This window comes from Rhinopithecus bieti, unplaced genomic scaffold (assembly GCF_001698545.2).
Source record: "Rhinopithecus bieti isolate Rb0 unplaced genomic scaffold, ASM169854v2 scaffold_65819, whole genome shotgun sequence".
NCBI classification, from domain to species: domain Eukaryota; kingdom Metazoa; phylum Chordata; class Mammalia; order Primates; family Cercopithecidae; genus Rhinopithecus; species Rhinopithecus bieti.
In genome coordinates, this window is record NW_016824811.1 from 19,891 (window position 1) to 32,532 (window position 12,642).

Genomic DNA, 12,642 nt, shown 5'->3' on the forward strand with positions numbered 1-12,642 from the left:
AAAAAAAAAAAAAAAAAAAATTCAAACTGGATAAAAATAAAAAAATACAACATATCAGAATTTGTAAAGTGCACCTAAAACAGTACTTAATAAACCACTTTGAGCACTGAACATCCTATTACAAGAGTCTCAAATCAATGACCATGACACTTACCTTAAGAAACTACAGAAAAGAAGAGCATATTAAACCCAAAGCATGCAGAGGAAAGGAAAAAATAAACCTGTGTCATGGTCTGAATGTTTGTGTCCCCCCAAATTCATATGCTGAAGCCTAATCACAGAGGTCATAGCATTAGGAGGTAGGACTTTTGGAGATCGTTAGTACCTGGAGGCCACAGTCTCATGAATGGGATTAGTGTCTTTATACAAGGGATACCAAAGCTCTTCTTTGCCCCTTCTGCCATTTGAAGACACAGGGGAATAAAAGGCATCTGTGAATGAGGAAATGGTCCCTTACCAGACACCAAATCTGACAGCACCTTGATCTTGCATTTCACACCTCCAGAACTGTAAGAAATCAATTTCTGTGGTTTAGAAGCTACCCCTATAGTATTTTGTTATAGGAGGCCAAATGGACTATGACATCAAATATGAAACCAATAAAACAAAAAAATATGGAAAATTAATAAGACTAAACACTTCAAGGAGATCAATAAAAGTGATAAGGCTTCCTCTAGCCAGGATACTCAGGAAAAGAGAAAATAAAATTACTAATTTCATAAGTATACAAATTCTACAAATACTTATAAAAAAAGGTAATATTATTGCTTTTATGTCAATAAACAGGACAAGTGAGATAAAATTAACAAATTCCTTGAAAACAAAATTACCAAAGCTCCATCAAGAAGAAATAGATAACCTGATTTGCCTTACATCTATAGAAGAAAAGAAAATCATAGTTGAAAACTTTCCTACAAAGAAAACTCCAGCCTCAGATAGCTATGCTGGTGAACTTTACCAAACATAGGAAGAAAAAAATTCTACACAAACTCTCCCCAAAAGTAAAGAGCAGGAGTACATCCCTATGCACTACTCTGAAGCAAAATCAGACATTTATATTACAAAAAATAATCATAAAACAGCTCCCTTGGGAACATGGATACAAAACTCAACCAATTTTGAAGCAACCAAGATATACTCCGTAGGTGAATGAATACACTGTGGTACAGCCATACCATGAAATATTATTCAGGGGTTAAAAAACGAGCTATTAAGCCATCAAAAGATATAAAGGAAGCTTCGATGCACATTACCAAGTAAAAGAAGCCAATTTGAAAAGTCTACTTACTGTATGCTTCCAACTATATGACATTCTGGAAAAGGCAAGACTATATATATAATAGAAAGATCAGTGGTTGCCAAAGACTTGAGGAGGGTAGGAAAGCACAAATAGGCAGAACACAGAGGATTTTCAGGGAAGTGAAAACACTTTATGTGATACTATGATGATGGATGGATACATGTCATTATACCTTTGTTCAAACCCAGAAAATGTACACCACCAAAAGTGAACCCTGATGTGAAGTATGGACTTCGGGTGATTACGATGTGTTCATGTAGGCTCATCCATCATTGCAACTGTATCAGTCTGGTGAGGGATATCGATAATTGGGAGGCCGTGCATGTAGTGGGGGGTGTATATGGGAAATCTCTCTGTACCTTCCTCTCAATTTTGAAGTGAACCCGAAACTGCTCTAAAATAATCTTTAAAAAATTCTAAACAAAATTTTAACAAATTGAATCCAATGATATATTAAAAGGATAATATATCATAAGCTAATGGGGTTCATCCCAGAAATACAGGGTTGGTTTCACATTCAAAAAATCACTGTTACTCATCACGTTAACAAACTAACAAGAAGAACTATATGATCATCTCAGTACATAGAGGCATTTGATAAAATTAAACATTTATTACTGATTAAGACTAAAAGACCTCTCAGAAAACTAAGAATACAAGAGCACTTCCTTAGCGTGATAAGGAGCATCTAGGATAAACCTACAGCTAACACGTGTCATGATGAGAAACAGAATGCTTTTCCCGTAAGATCGGGAACAACACAGGGATGTCTGCTTCACTACTTTTATTCAGCGCATTGAAGATTCTAGCCAGTGCATTCAGGCGAGAAAATGAATAAAATGGAAGAAAGAAACTATTTTATTTACAACCATGATCACATAATAGGGGTGAGGAAACTTCAACCTGTGGGACACCTTCTTGCTTTCATAAATCAAGTTTGACTGGAGCACAGCTATGTTCATTAATTTACGTATTGTCTATGGCTGCTCTCACACTTCAGTGGAAGAGTTGATTAGCTGCAACAGAGACTGGTTTGCCGTAAATCTTAGAATATTCACTATCTTTAATAAGCGCATACTTCAAGAAAGAAAAGGTTTGACAACCTTTGGTCTATGGAGAAAATCTTATCCAATCTACTAAAAGAAACTACACAGAAAGCAAAGGTCAATTGAACTTCTTCAAAATTAAAACCTCTCTTTAAAAAATAGTAAGAGAATGAAGAGTGAAGCCACAAACTGGAAAAAAAATTCTTGCAAAATCATAGCCAATAAAGGAATAGAATCCAGAATACATAAAGAACTCTTAAAACTCAACAAATAAGAAAACAACAGTATAATATTTTATTTGTTTATTTTAATTTAAAAGATGTTTCCCATAAGTTATTGGAGTACAGGTGGTATTTGGTTACATGAGTAAGTTCTTTAGTGGTCATTTGTGAGATCCTGCTGCACTCATTACCTGAGCAGTATACACTGCACCATATATGTTGTCTTTTATCCCTTGCCCTCCTCCCACTCTTCCCTGCAAGCCCCTAAAGTCTGTTGTATCATTCTTATGCCTTGTGCCTTCGTAGCTTAGCTCCCACATCTCTGTGAGAACATATGATGTTTGGTTTTCCATTCCTGAGTTACTTCACTTAGAATGAGTCTCCAGTCTCATCCAGGTCATTGCAAATACCAGCATAATATTTTAAATGGCAATAGATTTGAAAAGACAGTTCTCCAGAGATACAGATGGCAAATACGCACATGAAATTATACTCAACATTAGTAGTCATTAAGGTAACGTGCATTAAAACCATAATAGTATGCACAATACACATCCATCAGAAAGGCAAAAAAAAGAAAAAATTTAAGTGTCCAGAAGTCCATGGTGTGTGTGACAATACAGAGCAAGTGGAGCTGTTGTTTACTGCTGATGGGAATGGATAATGGTACAAATACTTTGAAAACAATTTAGCAGTTTCTTAATAAGAGGATATGAAGGGGTAGCAGGAGACTTTAGCGGGTGATGGATATGTTAACTATCTCCATTACAGTGATGATTTCACAAGTGTGTACGTATGTCAAACTTACCAAATTCTACATCACATACATGTGCTCTTTATCAAATATCAATTATATGACCCAGCCATCCCACTACTGTATATACCCAAAGGATTANTGTTCATCACCGTGGGAATGCTGTGAGGCGGGACGCCAAGGGGAGGCCCAAGGCTAGCAGGTGGCTGGACGGAGACAGGTGGGATATTTGGAGTCTCGCCGATGGGGATGGACTTAGGCACTGGGGTGGGAATTTTAGTGACAGAGCAATTGTCAGTGTCAGATGGAGAGACGTTGGCGGACGCTGACAGGCCAGAGCCCTGGCTTTGGCCAGCTGTAGCCACCGGGGAGGGGCCTTCCTCTGAGCATCTGTTAGAGGGATATTCCAAGAGTCTGGAGTGAGCAGCTGCACCCCGGTGCCTTCTGCTTTATTTTCCATGGGAGGATGTAATGTGCTGCACAGCCCAGCTGGAAGATTGGCCGGCGTCTCTTTGTAGAAAATGTCCATTTTGTATTAATCAATACAAAATGGACATTTTCTACAAGACAGAGCTGAAGCTTCTTTCCCAGTCCCCAAAATCCAGGTATTCTTTTGTGTGTCTTATGTGCTTACACCAGTCACATACAAGTAGTTCACAGTTATTCTTGAAGGCAAGCCTTGGAGTTTCTTTAGCATAGTGCAGCTGGGGAAAATTTTCAGCATGTCCATCTTCACCTCTAGTCTTAAGTAGGCTCGTCAGCAGGCCGCAAAGCACTTCTCGCTGCAGAAGCTTTTCACCTCACTTCCCATACTCAGGGAATAGCGCTTGATTCCCACTTTCTGGCACTAGGCACACATTATTTGTACGTTTGACACATCATCTTCTGGTCAGCGCCCAAAGAAAATCAGTAGGGCATTAATGAACTCCAGGCAATTAAACTGTAGATTTACCCCTTTGTAACTTTCATGCGAGTCCAAGAGTGAGGGGAAATTCCGAAAGTATTTGCTGGGACATCTGTCTCCTCCAACAGTTCCTGCTGGTGGCTTTATGAAAGGTGGTAGAATTAAAGGTATGATAATGAGCACATTGCCATGATCCTTTGACCCTGCAGGTGAGTCACTGAGTCCATTGCCAGTGGCAAGCCCTGAATAGCCTGTGCTTATATTGTATGGTGAAATAACACTGTCCTTGGGTAATTTTGGTTTTGGCAAATAATTTTCTTTGAGAACAGAAAGGTGCTGCCGGCTCTCCCCATCTGTAGGGTAGCTCCTGAATTCAGTATCTTCACCACCTTTTAATTCAACTTTATCATAGCCATACCAGCCAAGGAGTTCATTCATGGTGTTTTCTGCAAAGTTCTTCATCTCCTCATTGATGTCCCTTTTCACTGGGTGAGCCGGCTTCCTGCTCATTTATTTTCCGGAGGTCTCCCTTCTTTCTCCATTTCTGCTATGTTTTGTGTCTGGTTCCTGTGTAGATGATATGGCTGCTGCTGCCGCCAGCAGTGGTGGTACTGATGGTGGCAAGGCTGTCGCAGGCAGCGGTGCTGGCAGGGCGGGCCTAGGCCAGGGGAGGGAGGGCGGGCGCAGAGAAGCCAGGTCTCTTCTAGCAGCGAAGGACGTCAGTGGCTGTCACGGGGAAGGGTAGCTCCAGGAGTCTCAGGGATGCCGCCGCCGCTGCTGCCACTGCCCCTGCCACCCTCGATGCAGCTGCCGCTCTCGCCGCCGCTGCCGGGCCGCATCCTCGGGCCCCTTGGAGTCGTCACGCATCTCCCGTCGCTCTGTCCCTACGCATGGGCGCCGGAAGCTAGGGCCGGCGCGGAGACCTACCCCTGGTGTGCATGCGCGGCTGTGTGTGAGCCCGGGAGAGCGCACCGGCCCCGGGGCCCAGGAGTGACTGTATTAATACTAAAATAGATTTCATAGCAAAAAATTTTGCCAGGAATAAACAAGGCCATTTTATAATGAGAAAACATTTAACTGATTAAGAAGACATAATGATCCTATACGTGTTTATGCACCTGATAACATAACGGCTTTAAAATATGTGAAACAAAAATTGATAGAACTGGCCGAGCGCGGTGGCTCACGCATGTAATCTCAGCCCTTTGGGAGGCCGAGGTGGGCGGATCACGAGGTTAGGAGATCGAGACCGTCCTGGCTAACACGGTGAAACCCCCTCTCTACTAAAACTACAAAAAATTCGCCGGGCGTGGTGGCAGGCGCCTGCAGTCCCAGCTACTCGGGAGGCTGAGGCAGGAGAATGGCGTGAACCTGGGAGGTGGAGCCTGCAGTGAGCTGAGATCGTGCCACTGAACTCCAGCTTGGGCTACAGAACAAGACTCGGTCTCAAAAAAAAAAAAAAAAAAAAAAAGATAGAACTACAAAATGAAATTGGTAAATTCAAAGCAATCTCAGATTTCAATACTCCTTGCTTAAGAAGTGGTAGAACAAGGAGACAGCAAACCATCAAGAGTAGAACAGACCTGAGCAACATCACCCTGCTCCAGTACCCATGGGACACCTATCAAAACAGACCACATTCCAGGCCATGCAATACATCTCAATGAGAGGATTAAAGCAAAAGGATGTAAGCCTTACAAAGTATGTCCCTGAACACAAAGTAGTCAAATTAGAATTCTATCAATAACAAAAGCAACTCTTGAAAATACTCAGATATTTGAAAACTAAGTAACATACATCTAAATACCCTGGGTCAAAAAGGTAATGAAAAGATAAATCAAAAATATTTCAAACTGCCGGGCACAGTGGCTCACACCTGTAATCCCAGCACTTTGGGAGGCCGAGGCGGGCGGATCAGGATGTCAGGAGATCGAGACTATCCTGGCTAACACGGTGAAACCCCGTATCTACTAAAACTACAAAAAATTAGCCGGGTGTGGTGGCGGGCACCTGTAATCCCAGCTACTCGGGAGGCTGAGGCAGGAGAATGGCGTGAACCTGGGAGGCGGAGCTTGCAGTGAGCCGAGATCGCACCACTGCACTCCAGCCTGGGTGACAGAACAAGACTCAGTCTAAAAAAAAAAAAAAAAAAATTCAAACTGGATAAAAATAAAAAAATACAACATATCAGAATTTGTAAAGTGCACCTAAAACAGTACTTAATAAACCACTTTGAGCACTGAACATCCTATTACAAGAGTCTCAAATCAATGACCATGACACTTACCTTAAGAAACTACAGAAAAAGAAGAGCATATTAAACCCAAAGCATGCAGAGGAAAGGAAAAAATAAACCTGTGTCATGGTCTGAATGTTTGTGTCCCCCCAAATTCATATGCTGAAGCCTAATCACAGAGGTCATAGCATTAGGAGGTAGGACTTTTTGGAGATCGTTAGTACCTGGAGGCCACAGTCTCATGAATGGGATTAGTGTCTTTATACAAGGGATACCAAAGCTCTTCTTTGCCCCTTCTGCCATTTGAAGACACAGGGGAATAAAAGGCATCTGTGAATGAGGAAATGGTCCCTTACCAGACACCAAATCTGACAGCACCTTGATCTTGCATTTCACACCTCCAGAACTGTAAGAAATCAATTTCTGTGGTTTAGAAGCTACCCCCTATAGTATTTTGTTATAGGAGGCCAAATGGACTATGACATCAAATATGAAACCAATAAAACAAAAAAATATGGAAAATTAATAAGACTAAACACTTCAAGGAGATCAATAAAAGTGATAAGGCTTCCTCTAGCCAGGATACTCAGGAAAAAGAGAAAATAAAAATTACTAATTTCATAAGTATACAAATTCTACAAATACTTATAAAAAAAGGTAATATTATTGCTTTTATGTCAATAAACAGGACAAGTGAGATAAAATTAACAAATTCCTTGAAAAACAAAAATTACCAAAGCTCCATCAAGAAGAAATAGATAACCTGATTTGCCTTACATCTATAGAAGAAAAGAAAATCATAGTTGAAAACTTTCCTACAAAGAAAACTCCAGCCTCAGATAGCTATGCTGGTGAACTTTACCAAACATAGGAAGAAAAAAATTCTACACAAACTCTCCCCAAAAAGTAAAGAGCAGGAGTACATCCCTATGCACTACTCTGAAGCAAAATCAGACATTTATATTACAAAAAATAATCATAAAACAGCTCCCTTGGGAACATGGATACAAAAACTCAACCAATTTTTGAAGCAACCAAGATATACTCCGTAGGTGAATGAATACACTGTGGTACAGCCATACCATGAAATATTATTCAGGGGTTAAAAAACGAGCTATTAAGCCATCAAAAGATATAAAGGAAGCTTCGATGCACATTACCAAGTAAAAGAAGCCAATTTGAAAAGTCTACTTACTGTATGCTTCCAACTATATGACATTCTGGAAAAGGCAAGACTATATATATAATAGAAAGATCAGTGGTTGCCAAAGACTTGAGGAGGGTAGGAAAGCACAAATAGGCAGAACACAGAGGATTTTCAGGGAAGTGAAAACACTTTATGTGATACTATGATGATGGATGGATACATGTCATTATACCTTTGTTCAAACCCAGAAAATGTACACCACCAAAAGTGAACCCTGATGTGAAGTATGGACTTCGGGTGATTACGATGTGTTCATGTAGGCTCATCCATCATTGCAACTGTATCAGTCTGGTGAGGGATATCGATAATTGGGAGGCCGTGCATGTAGTGGGGGGTGTATATGGGAAATCTCTCTGTACCTTCCTCTCAATTTTGAAGTGAACCCGAAACTGCTCTAAAAATAATCTTTAAAAAATTCTAAACAAAATTTTTAACAAATTGAATCCAATGATATATTAAAAGGATAATATATCATAAGCTAATGGGGTTCATCCCAGAAATACAGGGTTGGTTTCACATTCAAAAAATCACTGTTACTCATCACGTTAACAAACTAACAAGAAGAACTATATGATCATCTCAGTACATAGAGGCATTTGATAAAATTAAACATTTATTACTGATTAAGACTAAAAAGACCTCTCAGAAAACTAAGAATACAAGAGCACTTCCTTAGCGTGATAAGGAGCATCTAGGATAAACCTACAGCTAACACGTGTCATGATGAGAAACAGAATGCTTTTCCCGTAAGATCGGGAACAACACAGGGATGTCTGCTTCACTACTTTTATTCAGCGCATTGAAGATTCTAGCCAGTGCATTCAGGCGAGAAAATGAATAAAATGGAAGAAAGAAACTATTTTTATTTACAACCATGATCACATAATAGGGGTGAGGAAACTTCAACCTGTGGGACACCTTCTTGCTTTCATAAATCAAGTTTGACTGGAGCACAGCTATGTTCATTAATTTACGTATTGTCTATGGCTGCTCTCACACTTCAGTGGAAGAGTTGATTAGCTGCAACAGAGACTGGTTTGCCGTAAATCTTAGAATATTCACTATCTTTAATAAGCGCATACTTCAAGAAAGAAAAGGTTTGACAACCTTTGGTCTATGGAGAAAATCTTATCCAATCTACTAAAAAGAAACTACACAGAAAGCAAAGGTCAATTGAACTTCTTCAAAATTAAAAACCTCTCTTTAAAAAATAGTAAGAGAATGAAGAGTGAAGCCACAAACTGGAAAAAAAATTCTTGCAAAAATCATAGCCAATAAAGGAATAGAATCCAGAATACATAAAGAACTCTTAAAACTCAACAAATAAGAAAACAACAGTATAATATTTTATTTGTTTATTTTAATTTAAAAAGATGTTTCCCATAAGTTATTGGAGTACAGGTGGTATTTGGTTACATGAGTAAGTTCTTTAGTGGTCATTTGTGAGATCCTGCTGCACTCATTACCTGAGCAGTATACACTGCACCATATATGTTGTCTTTTATCCCTTGCCCTCCTCCCACTCTTCCCTGCAAGCCCCTAAAGTCTGTTGTATCATTCTTATGCCTTGTGCCTTCGTAGCTTAGCTCCCACATCTCTGTGAGAACATATGATGTTTGGTTTTCCATTCCTGAGTTACTTCACTTAGAATGAGTCTCCAGTCTCATCCAGGTCATTGCAAATACCAGCATAATATTTTAAATGGCAATAGATTTGAAAAGACAGTTCTCCAGAGATACAGATGGCAAATACGCACATGAAATTATACTCAACATTAGTAGTCATTAAGGTAACGTGCATTAAAACCATAATAGTATGCACAATACACATCCATCAGAAAGGCAAAAAAAAGAAAAAATTTAAGTGTCCAGAAGTCCATGGTGTGTGTGACAATACAGAGCAAGTGGAGCTGTTGTTTACTGCTGATGGGAATGGATAATGGTACAAATACTTTGAAAAACAATTTAGCAGTTTCTTAATAAGAGGATATGAAGGGGTAGCAGGAGACTTTAGCGGGTGATGGATATGTTAACTATCTCCATTACAGTGATGATTTCACAAGTGTGTACGTATGTCAAACTTACCAAATTCTACATCACATACATGTGCTCTTTATCAAATATCAATTATATGACCCAGCCATCCCACTACTGGGTATATACCCAAAGGATTATAAATTATTCTACTACAAAGACACATGCACACGTATGTTTATTGCAGCACTATTCACAATAGCAAAGACTTGGAATCAACCCAAATGTCCATCTGTGACAGACTGGATTAAGAAAATGTGGCACATATACACCATGGAATACTATGCAGCCATAAAAAAGGATGAGTTTGCGTCCTTTGTAGGGACATGGATGCAGCTGGAAACCATCATTCTTAGCAAACTATCACAAGAACAGAAAACCAAACACCGCATGTTCTCACTCATAGGTGGGAACTGAACAATGAGATCACTTAGACTCGGGAAGGGGAACATCACACATCAGGGCCTATCATGGGGAGGGGGGAGGAGGGAGGGATTGCAGTGGGGAGTTATACATGATATAAATGATGAATTGATGGGTGCTGACGAGTTGATGGGTGCAGCACATCAACATGACATAAGTATACATATGTAACAAACCTGCACGTTATGCACATGTACCCTAGAACTTAAAGTATAATAAAATAAAATAAAATAAAAAATCAATTATATATCACTAAAGCTACTGACAGCAGGACCACACATCTAAGACAGTGGCTGGGACACAAACAGAAAGAAGAGTATGAAATGATGCAGCAGAGAGCTGGAAAATCGAGATCTTTAACCTTATAGCGATGAGAGTAATAGCTAGCTTTCAAACAAAAGGTAATAGCTAGGTTTCAAGCAAAAGGACAGCATGATCAGATAATGAGTTTTAAAACATATATGTAATTATGGTTGCCTAACAGACTATGATTTAGGAAGGTGGGATAATAAGGAAAACAGTTCAGAAGTTATTGCAGTATTCCAGGTGGTGGACAATGGTAACCTGACCTTGAGGAAAAGCACAGGAGAGAAGCAGAGTCAACCAAAAGACTGGGAGTGCCACTCACATGGAGTACAGTGGAATTAGCACAGCTCTTTGACTGACAGTGCATAATATACAATCGTTCTTACTCTATTTTGACATAAGGCATCCTTCTGGGATGAACATCACTATAACACCTCAGCACTCTATAGTGCAGTGCTAAGCAAAGTGTGCACACATTACTACAGGATACATAAAAAGACCTTATATTTATGTAATGGTAATGGTCCTACCTTTACAATCCACGCCAAGTTCTTCAATGAGCAATATGAACTTTTTGTAATTAGAGTAAGGCAGCTCACAACACTCTGAGGCTACTTCAGATGACCAAGTTAAGTCATCAAAGCCATGCATAGAATGGATTTGGTTTCTGACCTATGAAATAAATAACAACATATCAAAAATTTCCACAAAAAATTAGAGCATGTACTAAATGTAAAGAAGTGGTAATCACCCATCTTTTGATATGAGCAAAAATGTCGGTAAAAGAACTGATTTTTTGATAAAAGGATACCTTTATCAATAACTACTATTTTTTTCAACCTTTGTTTTAGGTTCAGGGGGCACCGTGTGCTGGCTTGTTAGTGGATAAATTGCATGTCGCTGAGACTTGCTGTAGGAATAATCCCATCACCCAGTTAGTAAGAACAGTATCTGATGGTTAGTTTTGCAACAAATGACACCATCCCCGCTTTCCCTCTCCCCTGAGTGTCTTGATCCCATCTTTGTGTCCATCTGTATTCAATATTGAGCTCCCACTTATAAATGAGAATGTGTGGCATTTGGTTTCTGTTCCTGCATGAGTAGGCTTAGGATTATGGCCTCCAGCTGAATCTATGTGGCTGCAAAGGACATGATTTCATTCTTTTTATGGCTATGTGGTATTCCATGCTGTCTATGTACCACCTTTTCTTTATCCAGTCTACTTTTGATGCACCTCTTGGTTGATCCCATGCCTGTGCTATTGTGAATAGTGCTGTGATGAACATACGAATGCAAGCATCTTCTTGGTAGAAAGATTTATTGTACTGTGCGTATATACCCAGTAGTGGGATCGCTGGGTCAAATGGTAGTCCTGTTTTACGTTCTTTGAGAAATCTCCACATTGCTTTCCACAGTGGCTGAAGTAATTTACATTCCCACTCTAGCAGCATATAAGTGTTCCCTTTTCTCTGCAACCTCACTAGCAACTGTTGTTTTTTGAGTTTTTAATAATAGCCATTCTGTCTGGTGTGAGATGGTATATCATTGTGGTTTTGATTTGCATTTCTCTAATGATTAGTGATAAGCACTTTTTCATATATTTGTTAACCACATGTATGTCTTCTTTTAAGAAGTGTTTGTTCATGTCTCTTGCCCATTTCTAAAGGTGTTATTTGCTTTTTGTGTCTTGAATTGTTTAAGTTCCTTATAGATTCTGGATATTAGACTTTTGTCAGATAAATAGCTTGTGAATATTTTCTCCCATTCTGTAAGCTGTATTTTTACTCTGTGGATAGTTTCCTTTGCTGGGCAGAAACTCTTTAGTTTAAATAGGACCCACTTGTCAATATTTGTTTTGTTTCCATTACTTTTGGAGACTCAGTCATAAATTATTTGCCAAAGCTGAAGTTGAGAATGGCATTTCCTAGGATTATCTACTGGAATTTTCATTATTTGCGGTCTTACATTTAAGTCTTTTATCCATCAGGAAGGAGTCCAGTTGCAATCTTTGGCATGTGGCTAGGTAGTTGTCCCAGCACCATCTCTTGAAGAGGGAGCCCTTTCCCCATTGTTTGCTATTGTCAATTTTGTCAAAGATCAGGTGATTGTAGGCGTTGACTTTATTGCTGGGTTTGCTATCCTCTTTCATTGGTCTATGTGTCTGTTTTTTGCCAGTACTATGCTATTTTGATTAGTGTAGCTTTGTAGTATA

The 12,642-nt window shown here is 39.4% G+C and overlaps 1 pseudogene; it reads right to left on the reverse strand.

The window, feature by feature from the left end:
• LOC108522447 (sine oculis-binding protein homolog) overlaps positions 1–12,642 on the reverse strand; it is a 34,763-nt pseudogene that overhangs the window by 3,508 nt on the left and 18,613 nt on the right.